The sequence below is a fragment of the Miscanthus floridulus genome, chromosome 6, assembly GCF_019320115.1.
Source record: "Miscanthus floridulus cultivar M001 chromosome 6, ASM1932011v1, whole genome shotgun sequence".
NCBI classification, from domain to species: domain Eukaryota; kingdom Viridiplantae; phylum Streptophyta; class Magnoliopsida; order Poales; family Poaceae; genus Miscanthus; species Miscanthus floridulus.
The window spans coordinates 134,781,007-134,798,280 of NC_089585.1; positions in this window are offsets into that span (position 1 = coordinate 134,781,007).

Below are 17,274 nucleotides of genomic sequence, written 5' to 3' on the forward strand. Positions count from 1 at the left end.
AAGATCAACCAACAAGCTTCAACTAGCAAGCCCAAAGCAAGCAAGCAAGTTCAAGAAAGAGTAGAGACCACATCATCTTCAAGTGAAAGTGAAAATGATGATGACCAATATGAGAAAGTTGATGATGTTGCTCTCTTTATGAAGAGGTATCATAAGGGCCTAAAGAAGCAAAGCTACAATGTAGTGAAGAAAAGCTTTCCAAACAAGAAAAGAGGACATGCTATAATTGTGGAAGCATCGATCACTTCATTGCCAAGTGTCCATATGAGATCAAGGACAACAAATACAAGAAGGACAAGAAAGGGGAGAAGGCTGACCGTAGAAAGAGCAAGAAGTACATAGGAGAGACTCACATTAGGCATGAATGGGACTCAACTAAAGAGAGCACAAGTGAAGAGGATGAGAAGGTTGCAACTATTACTATTCACAAGTCATCCCCTATACCAAGGCTCTTCAACGACATGTCTGATGATGATTACTACTCCCCTCACATTTGTCTTATGGCAAAGCGTGAGAAGGTAAAATCCAAATCAAAGGCCAAATCTCCTCTACCTTCTAGTGATATCTCTAGTAGTGATATTAGTAATAGCTCTAGTGATGATGAATCTAGTGATGAAGAAATAAACATGATAACTAAAAATTTGGATGGAAAGACTAAATTATTCATCACTAAGCTAATAGAGGATCTAGAGAGTGTCCAATCTGAGCTAGAATCTAGAGAAGAGACTCTTATCCAATAAGAGGATCTCTACATTGCTAGCAAAGAAGCTCTTGTATTAGAGAGAAGTGAGGTCGAATCCTTGCCCAAGGCCTTGGCCAAGGAGCAAGGGGACCATGCTATTGCAAAGAAAGCAAATAAAGCTCTCAAAGAAAAAGTATTGTGACTTGGATGAAAAGCACAAAGAAATTGAGATGCAATATGGCATTCTTTGGGATAGCAACTCACATTTCCCTAAAGCAAAGGAAACCTCTACTCCCTCCACTAGTCAAGGTTGTGGAAAATGTTTTAATCTTGATTTGAATGCTTATTCCACTAACCTTGCAAACATGAAAGCTATGAGGAAGGAGATTGCTAGGCTCAATGAAGTCATTGGAAAAGGGTGGATAAGTGTGACCCAATCTAGTGACAAGAAAGTTGATGAATCAAAAGGGCCACAATTCAAGCAAGGAAGGCACCCCTCAATCAAGCATGGGCTCGGTCATACAAAAAGAGCCAAGACAAATGGAAGAAGGATAGTGAATGGCTATGAGTGTGTGTAGTTTGAGAAGAAGGGCAAAATTGGTACAGATCAGTTTGCACAGACTACGGTAGTGCAGTGTCCCAGAGCGGCAGTGTCACACAGCGGTAGTGCCACAATGAAGGGCGGCAGTGCCGTGTCCCACAAAAATGGGAAGGCTACCAGTTCTATTCCTGATCAAACTAACCCAAGAAGAGGGTGTACCAGGAGAAACAGGTTTTCTAGAAGCCTAAGGAATCAGTGTGGTCCACCAAGAATAAGTATGCCTATCAACCGAAGACTTATGCACCTTGGCAAAGCTTGACATCATGCTTTGTTTTGAGGAACAACATCGGTTGGAAAGTGGTTGCAAAATATGTTGGAAAGGAATCCAACATATATAGGAATACTTCTATCTGGGTTCCTAAGATTCTTGTGACTAACATGCAAGGCCCCAAGTTAAATTGGGGACCTAAATCTTGCAACTAAACTTATTTTGTAGGCATACTCCTCCGGTGGGTCAAGTTGGGTGCTTGACAGTGGATGTACAAATCATATGACCGGAGAAAGGAGTATGTTCTCATCATATTCCCCGATGATGCACTCAAATGAAAATATTGTCTTTGGAGACAATTCAAAGGGGGTGTGATTGGTCTTGGTAAAGTGGCTATAACCCTTGAGCATTCAATTACAAATGTCTCTTTTCGAATAAGGGTCTGTAAGTCTTTAGAAGGGAGGATTCCTCTATTGGTTTTATGGGTCAATTAAAGAACAAGCTTTACTTAGTTGATTTCAACAAAAGTAAAGCTAAGCTTGAGACTTGTTTAGTGGCAAAATCTAGCATGGATTGGCTTTGGCATCGCCGACTAGCCCATGTTGGGATGAGGAACTTAGCCAAATTTCTAAAAGATGAACACATCCTTGGACTAACAAATGTTCACTTTAAGAAAGATAGGATTTGTAGCGCTTGTCAAGCCGGAAAGTAAGTTGAAGCACCTCACCCACCAAAGAGCATCATGACCACCAAGCAACCATTGGAGCTAATACATATGGATCTCTTTGGACCGGTCACCTACCTAAGTATCGGGGGTAACAAATATGGTCTTATAATTATTGATGACTATTCCCATTTCACTTAGGTATTTTTCTTGCATGACAAGTGCTAAGTTCAAGAGAAGGTGAAGATATTTGTTAGAAGAGCTCAAAAGGAGTTTGGTCTTCTCATCAAAAAAGTGAGAAGCGACAATGGGATCGAATTCAAGAATACTCTAGTTGAGGAGTTTCTTGATGAAGAGGGCATCAAGCATGAGTTTTCAACTCCATACATCCCTCAACAAAATGGTGTAGTAGAGAGGAAGAACCGTACACTCATTGACATGGTAAGGATAATGCTAGATGAGTAGAAGATGCCGGACATCTTTTGGTGTGACGCCATCAACACCGCTTGCCATGCCATCAACCGCCTCTACCTACACAAAAAGTTAAAGAAAACTTCATGTGAGCTTCTAACCAGTAACAAGCCTAAGGTGTCTTACTTTAAAGTGTTTGGGTGCAAATGTTTCATACTTAACAAGAAATCCAAAATCTCTAAGTTTGCACCTAAAGTTAATGAAGATTTTCTTCTTGGTTATGGATCAAATGAGTATGCCTACCGTGTCTTCAACAAAACCTCTAGAAGAGTTGAGATTGCGGTAGACGTGACATTTGATGAATCTAATGGCTCTCAAGTGGAGCAAGTTGATTCAAGTGTTGGAGGAAAGGAGGATCCACCATGTGAAACAATTAAGCAATTGGCTATTGGTGATACTAGACCACAAGAAGAAGAAGCCACGGAAGTGGAGGTTCCTCAAGAAGCTGCTGCACTTATTTTTGCTGACATACCTAATGCTACACTACAGCAAACACCTGCTGCAACTCCAGAGCGCAACAGTGCCACACTTGAGGGTGGCAGTGCCACACCTACACAATCAACAACAGCTGATTCGACTCCAACTCATGGACAAAACATACAACCCATATTTGAGCAAGATGATGAAGATCCAGAAGATGAACAAGAGGCCAGTGAGCATCCAAGGCTAAGGCAAATAATACATCGGGATCATCCCATTGATAACATCCTTGGAAGTCTTCGAAAAGGGGTAACAACTCATTCACATTTAGCAAACTTTTGTCAATATTACTCGTTTGTTTCCTCTTTGGAGCCTCTTAAGGTAGAACAAGCACTTGGAGACCCTAGACTTGGGTGATGGCCATGCAAGAAGAGCTCAATAACTTCAAAAGAAACCAAGTATGGACTTTGGTGGAATGACCCAATACCAATGTCATTGGCACCAAGTGGGTCTTCCGCAACAAGCAAGATGAGAATAGAGTGGTGACAAGGGACAAGGCAAGGTTGGTTGCTCAAGGTTTCACTCAAGTAGAGGGCTTGGACTTTGAAGAAACATATGCACTGGTGGCAAGACTTAAAGCAATTCGAATGTTTCTAGCCTATGCCACTCATCACAACTTCAAGCTATATCAAATGGATGTGAAGAGTGTATTTTTCAATGGCCCTATTTAAGAACTTGTCTATGTTGAGCAACCACCGGGCTTTGAAGATCACAACTTTCCCAACCATGTCTACAAACTCCAAAAGGCGCTCTATGGGCTTAAACAAGCACCAAGAGCATGGTATGAATGCCTTAAGAAATTTTTGCTTAAACAAGGCTTTGAAATAGGCAAAGTCGATCCTACCCTTTTCACTCACAAAGTTAGTAAAGATATATTTATATGCCAAATATATGTCGATGACATAATATTTGGTAGTACTAATCATTCTTTTTGTAAGGAATTTAGTAGGATCATGACTTAGAGATTTGAGATGTCCATGATGGGTGAATTAAAGTTCTTCCTTGGATTTCAAATCAAGCAAGTGAAGGATGGAACTTTCATTAGCCAAATGAAGTAGACCCATAATATGCTCAAGAAGTTTGACATGGTGAATGCCAAGCCTATCAAAACTCCCATGCCAGCCAATGGACATCTAGATCTCAATGATGAAGGGAAAGCCGTGGATACTAAGGTATATCGCTCCATGATCGGGTCTCTACTTTATTTGTGCACATCAGGGACATGTCAATTTCTTGGATGGTCCCTAGTGTCTTGGAGTTCTAAAAAGCAAAATTGTGTAGCCCTTTCCACCGTCGAGGCCGAGTATGTTGTAGTCGGTGCATGTTGTGCTCAACTACTTTGGATGAGGCAAACCCTTGAAGATTTCGGATGTCACTTCATTAAAATCCCACTCTTGTGTGACAACGAAAGTGCCATAAAGTTAGCCAACAATCGTGTAAGCCACTCAAGAACTAAGCACATAGACATCCGACATCATTTCTTGAGAGACCATGAAGCCAAAGAAGATATCAAAATTCGCTATGTGAGCATCGAAAAACAACTAGCCGATATCTTCACTAAGCCTCTTGATGAGTCAAGGTTTTGTGCTTTGCATAGTGAGCTAAATATTCTTGATTCTTGTAACATGGTTTGAACTATAACACACCTTGACTGATGAACTAGCATGGATAGGAGAAATAAATTGCAAAAGTTCAAATATTGTGCTTAAAATGTTTATCATAAGAAACAAGTACATTATTATCATTGTTTGTATTGATTATTTGTTGTTGATCATAGTGTGCTTGAGATATGTGTTCAATATCCTAAATATATAGATGTATTTAGTTATGTTTACATCAAAATTTGGAAGAAGAGTCACAAGGACTCGAAAGCTCCCAAGATCATGTCAGCAGGGAATCAATTGAGTGCGGATCGGGATCAACTAATTCGAATGCAGTACTAGAATCGACTTTCTTCAGGCAGCGCTGACAGATAATGACAAAGGCTACGATCGGCGCCTAGACGAAACATGATGGACTCTACAAAAGGGGAAAGATTAGAGTCCAAGTTATCTTAAATTAGGAATGTTTTCTCTAGGGTCAAAAATTATGATGAGTCGTGCTTAGACAGGAGTCATGTACAGGTCCCGGGTATAAATACTGAACCCTGGCTATTGTAAAAGATACACAATCAATCCAATAAACAAGTCATTTAATTTTTCGGCTCTGGCCACCCCATAGGAGTAGGAGTAGAGTAGATCTCAGTGAGTTCTTCAGCAAGTATGGCTGCATAGATCCGGTCGACCTCCACTGCTTGTTGTAAGTACCATCATGGCTTATACCTCTGTTCGTACAGCTGTATCGATCCGGTCAACCTCTACTGCGACTCTGGTATAAGTTAGTTATCAATTCTTACCTAGTTCAAGTATGGCTGCATCGATCCGGTCGACCCCCACTGCATGAACTATATCAAGGTCAAGTTATCAGCTCTACCTTAGAATGGCAATCTTTGGTAGATTCATTAAGTTACCAATATTGCTTATTGCTTTCATTATTTATCTAAATTACAGCAATATCACTTTGCCTGATTGGGATTGATCTAGATCGGCCTTATATCCTATTTAGCCAATCGTTTGTTAATCTAAAACTGATCTAATATGTACATTAAACGATGAGTTATGTTTTATCGGCTGTTTTACATCAATCTTGATCGTGCATAGCGTGCGGTTAAAGCATGTTGCGTCTTGAGTAGATTTATTGGCTAGCGAAAATCGTTCCATGGCCCGTTATCACAGCCTATGTGATTCTGCCTCACACCCCACTGTTAGCACCGTGGAGTGATGATCATTATTCGGTAGGTCTATTCCAGGATAAGGCATGACTTTAACTATGCGCTATGCCTGAATCGGCTGTTTTAGCCGATATCGAGTGCTTTCACGAATAGTTCGCATCACGAGACCGTTGAAGTAAAGATAGGTTAAAAGATGTGTTAGCCCCATGATCTTATTATTATATTACGGCCTGCATGATTCTGCCTCATGTCCCACTGATATTAGTAATGAGTTAGGGTCATCGAGTCTATTGTTATTTCTATGGCCTGCATGATTCTGCCTCATGCCCCACTGGTCATAGTGATAGATGAGATCTAACATGTTCATTAGATTTATCTTTATTAAATTGTTAAATAGTGTTGAATTGTTTCTTTATATAAAAAGGGGTTCGGTTGCTTATAATCATTGGCTCAGCATAAACCAATCATTGTTGATATCTTATTGCCATTGATTAATATCTGCTCAAATAACGACATTTATCTTGAATGATAATCGATTCTTCTTATACAATCCAATGAGCTTTAACCGATTTATTCTCATGAATATGTTGGAATAGACTATTTAGTCTAATCTCCTTTTATATCGGCTCTCAGAGCCACACATTCGGGACTATCTGGCAATACCAGCAAGTTCCGCTCTTAATTACTGATAAACTTTATCTCCTTGTCAATTATAGAGTCAAATTGACAGGCATGTCTCGGGAGGAGTGCGCAAGGATTGACCATCCCTATGTAGAAGCTAGGTGGATCTACAGCTCCTATCGAGTAGACCCTTCTGGCTTACTGTGTGTGTCCTCGGCATAGGATGAAAATCTATGTTGACACACATTTCTAGCACACCCGGTGGGACACCACAATCATCATGGCGGTTCACAATATCAACGACATCCTTATGCTGCATTATTAAGATCTACCTGATGGGATAAGGGTATCATCAGCAAAGCTATAGAAGAGTTTCAGAACAAATGTTTAGTTGTCCTACACCAAAACACATGTGACAACACAATTGTTCAGAAATTTCCACTACCAAGAGTTCTATTACACGGACAGATAGATACAACTGAAGATGAAGATAGATGTTTCTTTAAGGAAGTTGTAGACAAATCTATTCATGATGCCATATCAAGCCATAACAAAGCTTTCGTGGACATATTCCACAACGCCATGAGAGGTGATTCATGGATTTCCAGTTGGTCAAGGCGACTGGCTTATTACAACATTCCAGATCCTGTCTACCCAAGGGACTAATCAAATCAGGTACCAGTCATCAAGGAAGCAGCACCAGCTGGTAATGGTGATGTCCAGACAGTTCAGGGTTCATCTGAACAGGCTCAAGAAACTACTACAAATTAGATATAGTACAATCCTAGACCGTCAGTACAACATGTACAATAGCCGATGGGGCAAAGTCAAAACCAGATGATCAATTTTGGCACATCAGGCCACATACCATCGTTGGCTCAAAAAAATAGCACCATCAATTCAAAGGATCCGTAGAGATATAAATCCTTATGTCTACAATCAGAGACTTCAAGCAGCAAGGCAGCAAAGGGCCTAGTAGATTGAGATTCCACAAGGGTATCACTATGGCACGGATTATAACACCCTTCATATGATGCCAAATCCAGGATACCAAGGCACATGGGATTTTTAATCCACAGATGGGTCAGCAGGTGCAAAGAAATCTAAATCCGCAAGCTAATGAATTACTACTGAGGGTGACCGAGACGATGAAGAATTAGTTTGGTCTGAAGCCAAAAGGGCTGACCTTTTCGTATAAACGCCCATATCTAGAATGGTATGATTTGGTCGCTCTTACCACAAATTATAGGCTCCTAGAGTTTGCTAAGTTTACTGCCAAGACAATACAAGCACGATAGAACATATCAGTCGGTATCTTACATAATTGAGCGAAGCATCAGTTGAGGATGCCCATCGAGTTTGTTTCTTCTCTCTGTCCTTATTAGGGCCAGCCTTCACTTGGTTTTCATCATTGCCAGTCAATTCCATTGCCAATTGGGTTGACCTAGAGAAGAAGTTTTATACATATTTTTACACTAGACTAGAGAAAAGAAGATTACCTATCTAACAACTATAAGATAGAAGACTAATGAATCAGGCACTGAATTTCTTCAGAGGTTTCAAGAAACCAGGAACTTGTGCTTCTCCTTAAACTTGGCCTGATGATCAACTAGCTGCTTTAGCTGTTCAAGGAATGCTGCTGATGTGGAAAGAAAAGCTGCTAGGATAAGAATTTGACAACTTGGGTCAATTGGCTCAATGAGTAGCAGCACTCAATAGCCAATTTCAGAGTATGCGTAGAGATACCCAGTTCTAGAAGAGTACCATAGTAGTCGAAGCTTATGATCCATACTCAGTCGATGACAGCTATGAAGACGAAGAAGAAGAGGTTGCTGTGGCTGAGTGGAATTGGGGCAAGAAGACAGTGATGGTGCCAAATTCTTGGGGAAGAGGAGTTGAGGAGAGCTATTACTTTAATATCACCAAATCAGACAAGCTCTTTGATTTCTTACTTGAGAAAGGGCAGATCAAGTTGCTCGATGGTCATGTCATGTTGCCCCCTGATCAATTAAAGAATAAGAAGTTCTACAAATTCCATAATGCTACTTCTCATTTCACCAACGAATGCAGAATCATTCGACAGCATATACAGAGGGCTATTCAGCAGGGGAGGCTCAAATTTGATACGCCTCGGAAAATGAAAGTTGACGATAATCCTTTCCCATGAGATCTAAACATGGTTGATGCTAGGCTATTCAAAGGAAAAACTAAGGTCCTAACATCAACCAAATCAAAAGAACCTGGAGTAGTCGATCCCAAGATGGAAATATCGGCTGATGAGTACAGAGAGATTAGAAGACGTCGTGCCGAGAAAAAGAGCCGATGCGAGCAGGGGGAGACGTCAAAAGTAGAGACGACAAAGTCGTGGGTTACATCTTGGATTCTGTTGAATAAGTGGCAGCGGCATAAATAAAAGGATTATCAGCATTGGTTAAAGGATCAAGCGTACCAGCATCAACTGAAAGAAGAGAGGTATGAAAGGAAACAAACCAAATTACATTGGAATTGTCCTTTCTTTAGACATTGCTGGAATGAAGGTTTAAAGTTGCCTACCAAACATGATTGTCCAAAATGTAGCAATCGATATCGGGAGTATAGACAGTCTCAAACCAGCCACCGGTCTATCCATGCTCAAGATGCATATCATCATAATAATATGGATCGGCGCTTAAAAAATAAAAGTGCTCATGATCGGCTTGGAAAAAGAGTTGTTGACTAGGACTGGTCTGATCATGAAGAGAAAAGCAATGAAAGAAAATATGTTTGGCAGGAGGACCAATGGTGTCTAGGAGGTTTAACAAGAAGCCAGAAGAGAAGAGTGCAACGCCTAAGGAATAAAGAGATGGAACAGGCTCAGACATCTGGTAAACCTCAAGTATGGCGTACCAAGCAGACAGCCGATAGAAAGCAACAATTGGCTAATATCCAAATGGTTTTTCTGTTGCCATCAGAATTTAGAGCTCCAGCAGATCATGAAGTTTATTCAAATTTTGATGAATTGAAGTATGAGGAGGTAGTTGCCAAGTTAACGGTTGTACAGCAGTCAATATTTGACAAACCAGTCAAACATTGGCACTTAAAAGCATTATATATGAAAGGTCTTATTGACGGGTAGCTAATGAACAAGATGTTGGTGGACAAAGGTGCTTCTGTCAATCTTATGCCTTACACTACTTTTTGTAAACTTGGCAAAGGACCGGAAGATCTGATGGAGACTGACATGATGCTTAAAGACTTCGGAGGTAACACGTCTAAGACCCAGGGGGCAATAAACGTCGAACTAACAATCAAAAGCAAGACTATGCTCACAACATTCTTCGTCATTGATAGAAAAGGGTCATACAGTTTGCTCCTCGATCGCGATTGGATTCATGCAAACTGCTGTATACCATCGACCATGCATCAGTATTTGATTTAATGGCATGGAGTTGATGTCGAACTAGTTCGTGCTGATGAGTCCGTGAGCATCGCAACAACCGATCTAGTCTTTTGGGAACTTGGAGACTTTGAATGTTTTTCTAGCAAGTCATGGGAAGAAGGTTTCATTAAGATCAACAATAAAAGCCAACAGCCAATGCAAGCGATCAGCTCTGAGAGTTTGTTTTAGTAGAAAAGTCACGACTTCACATCGGCCGTTGGATTAAAGGAAAAATAAGCATTGAGTCTTGGAGATGGATTTAGGCCGACGTATGTGAATGCTGAGTCAAAGTGTAAGCGCGATTCAAAGTTAATGGATTTCTTAAAGAAGTTCTGTTTCGCTTAATAAGACGCTTGGCCTAGGTTGATTAATCGTTTGACCTTTGATATGAAAAGTTCTACGGGGTGTTATCCTAACATTTGATTAACACTTGATAGCCGATTCACTCTCGGCTCTAATAGTCGGTACCAGGAGGGTATCGCCTCTAGTTCAAAAAATGAAAATCTTCAAAGACAATGAAAGCTGATACGATATGTATTGCCTATAGAGCAAAAACAATCATACACAAGGGCATTGCACTGAGGCGCATTCATGAAAGAGAAGTCTTTGTTCATTGGTTCCCCTAAGTACAATCTAGTCGAAGACTTTGTTCACCACATCCTGAGCGGATGTGATGTCCACGATGGCCTCCGCCGCTGCGGTGAAATCTTCTATCAAATCTTCATGTCCCTCAGGGCCATCGCTAATCGGGAAGCCAACCTCCATGGCATGGAGATCATGCCTGGTTTGGACCTACGCCATAGTTAGCGCCACCGACATGCCGTGATGAACGCCGTGAAGGGCAATCTCCTGGACGCTGGCCGGGATGTCTTGGAGACGAGCGTCAATGAGGGAACCCCTAGCATTGACGGCGTCCGTGGCCGCGTTTACCGCCAATTGGAGAGACTCCAATTGCACCGTTTGAGCTAGCGATCGTAGAAGAATATCAAGACAAAGGCAATGGAAACCAGAATAGAAACGTTCATGGAACTCATCTTACCTGCTACCGTGGTATTAGACTCAGCCAGCCGCTCTTGAACAACGCTGGCCTCCTCCTCAGCCGCATTAAGGGCCACTTGGAAGACCCCTAGACGAATCCCAAGCTAGCTATTGTTCTGAATCGCCTCTAAATAGCAGTCCTCGGCCGCCCTCCATTCTCGAAAGAAGTGCCAAGCATCATCGCCGTCATATGAGTTGGAAGAACTCGATGATGAAGCTGGCACGGAAGATGCAGCATTAGTGCGTTTGCCGGTCCTGGGGAAAGGATGAAGGCTGTCATTCACAACAAGCCTATATGCGAGTCAGAACAGGTCACCATCATGAACAGAGGTTGCCAATCCACCTCATGCATCGGAGACGCTGGTTCATCGACATGTCTACTGTTGGGATCTCCTCTATCGTGCGCTTACCTCGATTATCTTCACCGACCATGAGGAATGATTGGATCTACGGAAGAAAGAAAGAAACCCACTATAGGGTTTTGGCAGGCAGAAGAGACTGAAGGAACAGTTGCGAATAGAGATGTGTTTGAGGCCGAAGCCCTCGGCTGGTATTTGAAGACATGAAGCGAAGAGGCGGATGCCTCGGGACACGCAAAAGGCAACCGCAATTAATAGAAGGCGAAACGCCACTTCACCAATGTTGAAGAGAATGCGGCGCCAGATGACTAAGGATGGAAGATCAAAGGGCTCTCTTAATAAAGGCCGTGTTTTTAGACCTAGATAGAATTAAAACTGAGAGTCTAGAATCGGCTATTTTCAAAATCAATTCTTCAGTCGGAACAAAGGACCTGATCTTCAAAAATGGAAAAGGGAGACAAAACTATGGAGAAGGCTGGGAATAGATTGCCCTTGATGACCAAGAGTAAAGGAGTTGATCACCTTATGAACTTGTGCATAGACACGATGCAGTCTTTCCTTGGGAAGTTCAAACTGGATCAAGGCGTGTTATGTTGCAGAGTGATTTATCAGCCAAAGTCTACCAGAATCTTGTGATGAATAACTTAAAAGACTTGAGTTGACTTCAGCTGCATGCTCTTGAAAAACATTGAAGCCAATAAACCGAGGGCTATAAAATATAAAAGGTTGCGATTAAGCAATTCTCTAAAGGAGACTTGGTCTGGAAAGTGAAATTGCTGATCGGGTCAAAAGGTAGTAAATCTGGCAAATGGTCACCTAACTGGGAAGAACCTCATCGGATCAAGCGATGTGCGCCAGGTAATACATATATTTTGGAAACACTGAGAGGAAAAGAAGGATTCAGTGGAGCAATGAAATGGGGAATATTTAAAGGAATATTACCCTAACGTTTGGATTAATATTTGATGACCAATTTGCTCGGTTGTCAGCTCTTATAGCCGATACTATACACTACGGGATACTGATTAATTACCGAGTGTGATAAACACTCGGCAAATATGGATAAACACTCGGTAAATTGTTTACCGAGTGCCACACTCGGTAAACATGACTCGGTAAACAACGACTCGGTAAAGTTAGTTTACCGAGTGTCAACTAACGGGGCACTCGGAGAATAAATCTTACCGAGTGCTAAGCCGGCACTCGGTAAACAACTACGACGTGACGGTCGTCAGTCCCCAAGCTTGCCGTTAACGACGTCGTTTACCGAGTGTTAGACATAGCACTCGGTAAACAGATAACCATTTTCATGATTAAAACAATTCCGCAAATATTTTTTTCCTAATATAGTTTACCGAGTGTACTAGTAACACTCGGTAAACAGATAACCATTTTCATGATTAAAACAATTCCGCAAATATTTTTTCCTAATATAGTTTACCGAGTGTACCAGTAACACTCGGTAAACAGATAACCATTTTCATGATTAAAACAATTCCGCAAATATTTTTTCCTAATATAGTTTACCGAGTGTACCAGTAACACTCGGTAAACATCTAACTAATTTACCGAGTGTTCCACTCGGTAAAAAATGGCACCTATATCCGAGTGGGGTCATGGCACTCGGTAAAAAATGGCACATATATCCGAGTGGGATAGTGGCACTCGGAAAAAAATGGCACACTCGGCAAAATTAACAGAATCAGAACCAATTTGGTTCTGTTCTCTGTTTTACCGAGTGTAACACTCGGTAAACATAACCATTACCGAGTGTTACACTCGGTAAAACTTGTCCACAATATTTTTTTTTGTTTCAGTGCATATCCAGCCACAATTAACAACAATTATAACAGAATATCACAGTTACCAACAGATAGACAATATATATCACATATATGTCCACAAATGTCACATCCACTCATTATAACCAACATATAGCTACAACAAATGTCACAAGCACAATGCAAAGTCCACAAACACCATCAACATGTCCAAAGTCCACAAAGTTCAACCCACTTCTAAGTTCAACATACAAACAAGTGAAACATGGTCCTGTCACATGGTCGGAGCCCTACCGAGAAACGGAGACAAGTCCAAGTCTTGATCGTTGTTCGATCCAGCTGTAGAAGGTCCCTGGAATGAGGGAGCAAAAGAAAATAAACATATTTGTCAATTAATCATAAGGTAGTATGCCAAATTCAAATATTCCTTTGAAAGACCAGTTAACAGTGACATCAATATATAGGCATATAATAGATAACACATATCAAGTTAGTTGCTGTTTAGTTCTCCTCTATGTGCAAGATATCGTCACACATGGTCGAGTAGACTGAACATGAATTGGGCAAACACCTATGTACTCATGTAGAACCTAACATGACGCCTTTCAAGGTCTGAACAATATTACTAATAATCTAACTTATACATGTATGTATCCTACTCTCTTCTAGGTTCTAACATGATAGTGTTGACTGTAGCACAATCTGAACTGAAAAAGCCTTTCAAGATGAAGAGTGACTCATAGGAGTGCCGTCGCGCGGAGGTGGAGGCACCAATGGTATCATCGGCGGCGGCGGAGGCGGTGGAGGCTGGCCCATGCTCTGAGAAAAGCTGGCCATGTACTCGTACCAGGCCTTCTGCGACTGCTGGAAGGCCTCAAGCTGGGCCTACACTCGCGCCCTCTCCTGTGCCAACTCGGCCTGGTGCGATAGCTGGAGGGCCTGAAACTGGCTCTGTGAGGCCTGCTGTGACTCCTGCAGGGCTTCAATCTGGGCCTACAATTATTTATCACATAGTTAGAATGCAAATAAAGAACGGGTAGAAAATGAATGGACAACGAATGCAACAGAACTAACCTGGAGTGCTACCACCTGGGGCTGTGAGCGTGGGCGTATGGCCGGGCTCGAACTCGTGCTCCGGGCTCTAATCTGGGCGAGTGTCTGAGTGTTGGCCGTGTCTATGGTGCTGTTGCCCATATAGTACCTCCCGTGTGGCTTACCTGGTCCCAACCTCATGACGATGTCACCCTCGAGGTCAGCGGTGCTCGGATCAAATTCTGGCCCATGGATCTCTCTCGCCATCGCCGTGTACTCGCTGAGGCGACTGTGCACGCTTAGGTTACTGTATGCCTCGGGCGGGTCCTCTGGGTTGTAGACGAGGTCGGGGTCCTTTGCCTTGCCCTTGTGTGCCAAGGCATATGCCTTGAACGAGGTGCACTCCTGGCCGGGGTGGAACCGCGTCTGCAGGAAGAAGCACAACAATAAGATATTATGCATTCAGAAGTTAGCGTAGCAACAACGAAATAAAATCCGCGTACATATCTGGCTGCATATTCCTTGAGGGTAGTGGGCCCTTGTTTGTGCAAGGAACCCTGCATCATCGCACGGCAACGTGAGCGTACGGCGTGATATTGCTCGTACTCCTCACTCAACCACGTGTCCATAATGGCCTCCCAGCAGTTGTCCATCCCCGCACACCAAGCAGGAGGCACCTGCACGTACACGAGCACATGACAAATCATAAATCAATTTCGGTGCAATTAATCACAGACGATGTAATCTCATGTTTACCATCAAGTATTGCTCCTTAGTTAGGGGCAGGTGCACTGCCTGCGCTCTGGTGACTCTGTTTCCTCTGCGGGCATAGTAAATTCTTCTGCACAGAAGCTTTGTCTCGTAGAAGAGGTCCTGCACTCGGTGAACACAGACTCTGTTCACCACGTCATCCGCGTCCTCCCTACGTACTCCCTCCGCCAAGGTGTAGTAATCCTACAAGCAAATACAGTCAGTAATATACAATTAATGTGATGTTGTTATCAGCATAGTGCGATGAACACGTACCCACAGCTCTTTCATCACCCGGTCGGCCTTGCTGTTATAACACCTGCCAGCTCGATCAGTCTGATCGCTGGCGGCGTGCCAGTGGGACCACTTCATGGTGGGCTGCACAACACCATCGATCCTCACCATCCCGGGGTAGTTTGCCCTACACAGAAGACCCAGGATCCCGTTTACTCGGCGAGAGTGACTCCCTGGGATCACCATTTCCCAATCCCTGCACAAAGTTATTGAGATTGAATATTAGTTTCTGTTATAACTTAAAAACCTGTGAATTAGTGTTAACATGCAAAAATTACTTACTTAGTTCCGGATGGTCGAATCACTGGCCGTCTCTGTATGGGTAAGTCTGGGAGGCGCGACGACCCTCGCAGCCAAACCGTAGGCACCCCATTTTCCTCTGCCACCAAGTCGGCATCCTCCTCGCGCTCAACCTGCTCGGAAGCATCCTCCCTCCGTGCCTCCTCCACCGCCTCCGCTATCTCCTCCCTGGTCTCCTCCTCCTCCTCATCCTCCTCCGTGGCCGCTACGAACTCGTGGTCGTCATCCTGTGGAGGAGGTGTCGGCTCTCGACGCCCTCGTCGTCGCCGTCCTCCTCCACCCTGTGCTCCTCCTCCACCCTGGGCTCCTCCTCCATCCTGGGCTCCACCTCCCTGGGCACGCCCTCGTCGTCGTCCTCCTCCTCCTCCCTGGGCACGCCCTCCACCCTCAGTCTGTGCACGCCCTCCTCCTCCACCCTGGCTGGACCCCTCGCCACCAGCCAGTAAGGTCATAACCGACCTAAGCTTCCTGATTCCACCGCCCACCATCAATCACCTGCAACAAAAGGAATAAACTATCAGTACGCATATACAAAAGTAAATGTATCATACATGTATAAAAGAGATGCAAAATAAGTAAATGTATCATACATTTATAAAAGAGATGCAAAATAAGTAAATATATCATACATGTATAAAAGAGATGCAAAATAAGTAAATGTATCATACATGTATAAAATTGCCATAAGTACTACAGATCTTACATGTACTAGAAATAATCATCAAGATCATCGATAGGTGGGCCAAAAATCTCATCATCGCTATTGTCGACGTAATTATGATCGTCTCTCAAAGTCTCATCACTAGCGACACTGCCTGAATGGTGTTGCTCAAGTAATAACAAGTCCTTCGCGTTGTGAACCTCCTCTCCATCATCCCCGTCAACAATGATCGTATCATTGTCTACTTCCATTGCGAGATCTACATCTAAGACAATCTCAAAACTCCCTTCTAATCCTTCTTCTTGAAAGAACTCTCCGTCATATGTGTTTGCATCGATGTTATAATCATCATCGTTTGGGGCGGGTACTTTACCATGCGGCGATACCTTGTACACAACATCATACGCCTTAAGATGGTCTTTGGTTTGGCACGGGTATGAGAGATAATAAACTTGCGTGGCCTGTTGGGCCACAATGTACACGTCGTCTCCTAACAAGACGGATGACTTTAGAACTTCGACTAACCCAAGCTCAGGGGTCTTTATCACTTCTTTGGGATCAAACCAATGGCATTTGAATATGACAGGATGAAGAGGTACACAACCAGGAAACTTGAGTTTGTATATTTCTTCAATTATTCCATAGTAGTCCAACCCATCTGTGCCTGGCGTGAAAACACCGGTATTTGTGGTTCTTCGATTCGGCCGACTCTGCTCATGCCGAGTTGTGTGAAAGCGATATCCATTGACATCGTACACAGAGAATGACTTGACCCTAAATTCAAATCCATTGGCAACTTGCCTCAACTCGGCACTCATAGACATGTCAGTTTTGGCCTGCTAGTTCAAGTAGGATGATTCGTTATATATTTGTCAAGTTGAGAGTTAAGTACAAACAACAAATGAAATTGAATAGTACCTCCTCCTTGAACCAACAAATAAAAGTGGGATTTCGTTCTCCCGCGCCATGTCTTAGAAGGGTTTCAACTTCCGCTTCGGTGGGTTCCCTCCGTGATGGACGATGGTAGAGGAGAACAAATTTGCTGTAACGGCCGTTAACAAGAGGGTTGGATGGGTGCATGCGAAATACTGACAAGAAAAGAAACAAGTTTGTGTAAAACTTACGCAATGTACGGGCCAACCTC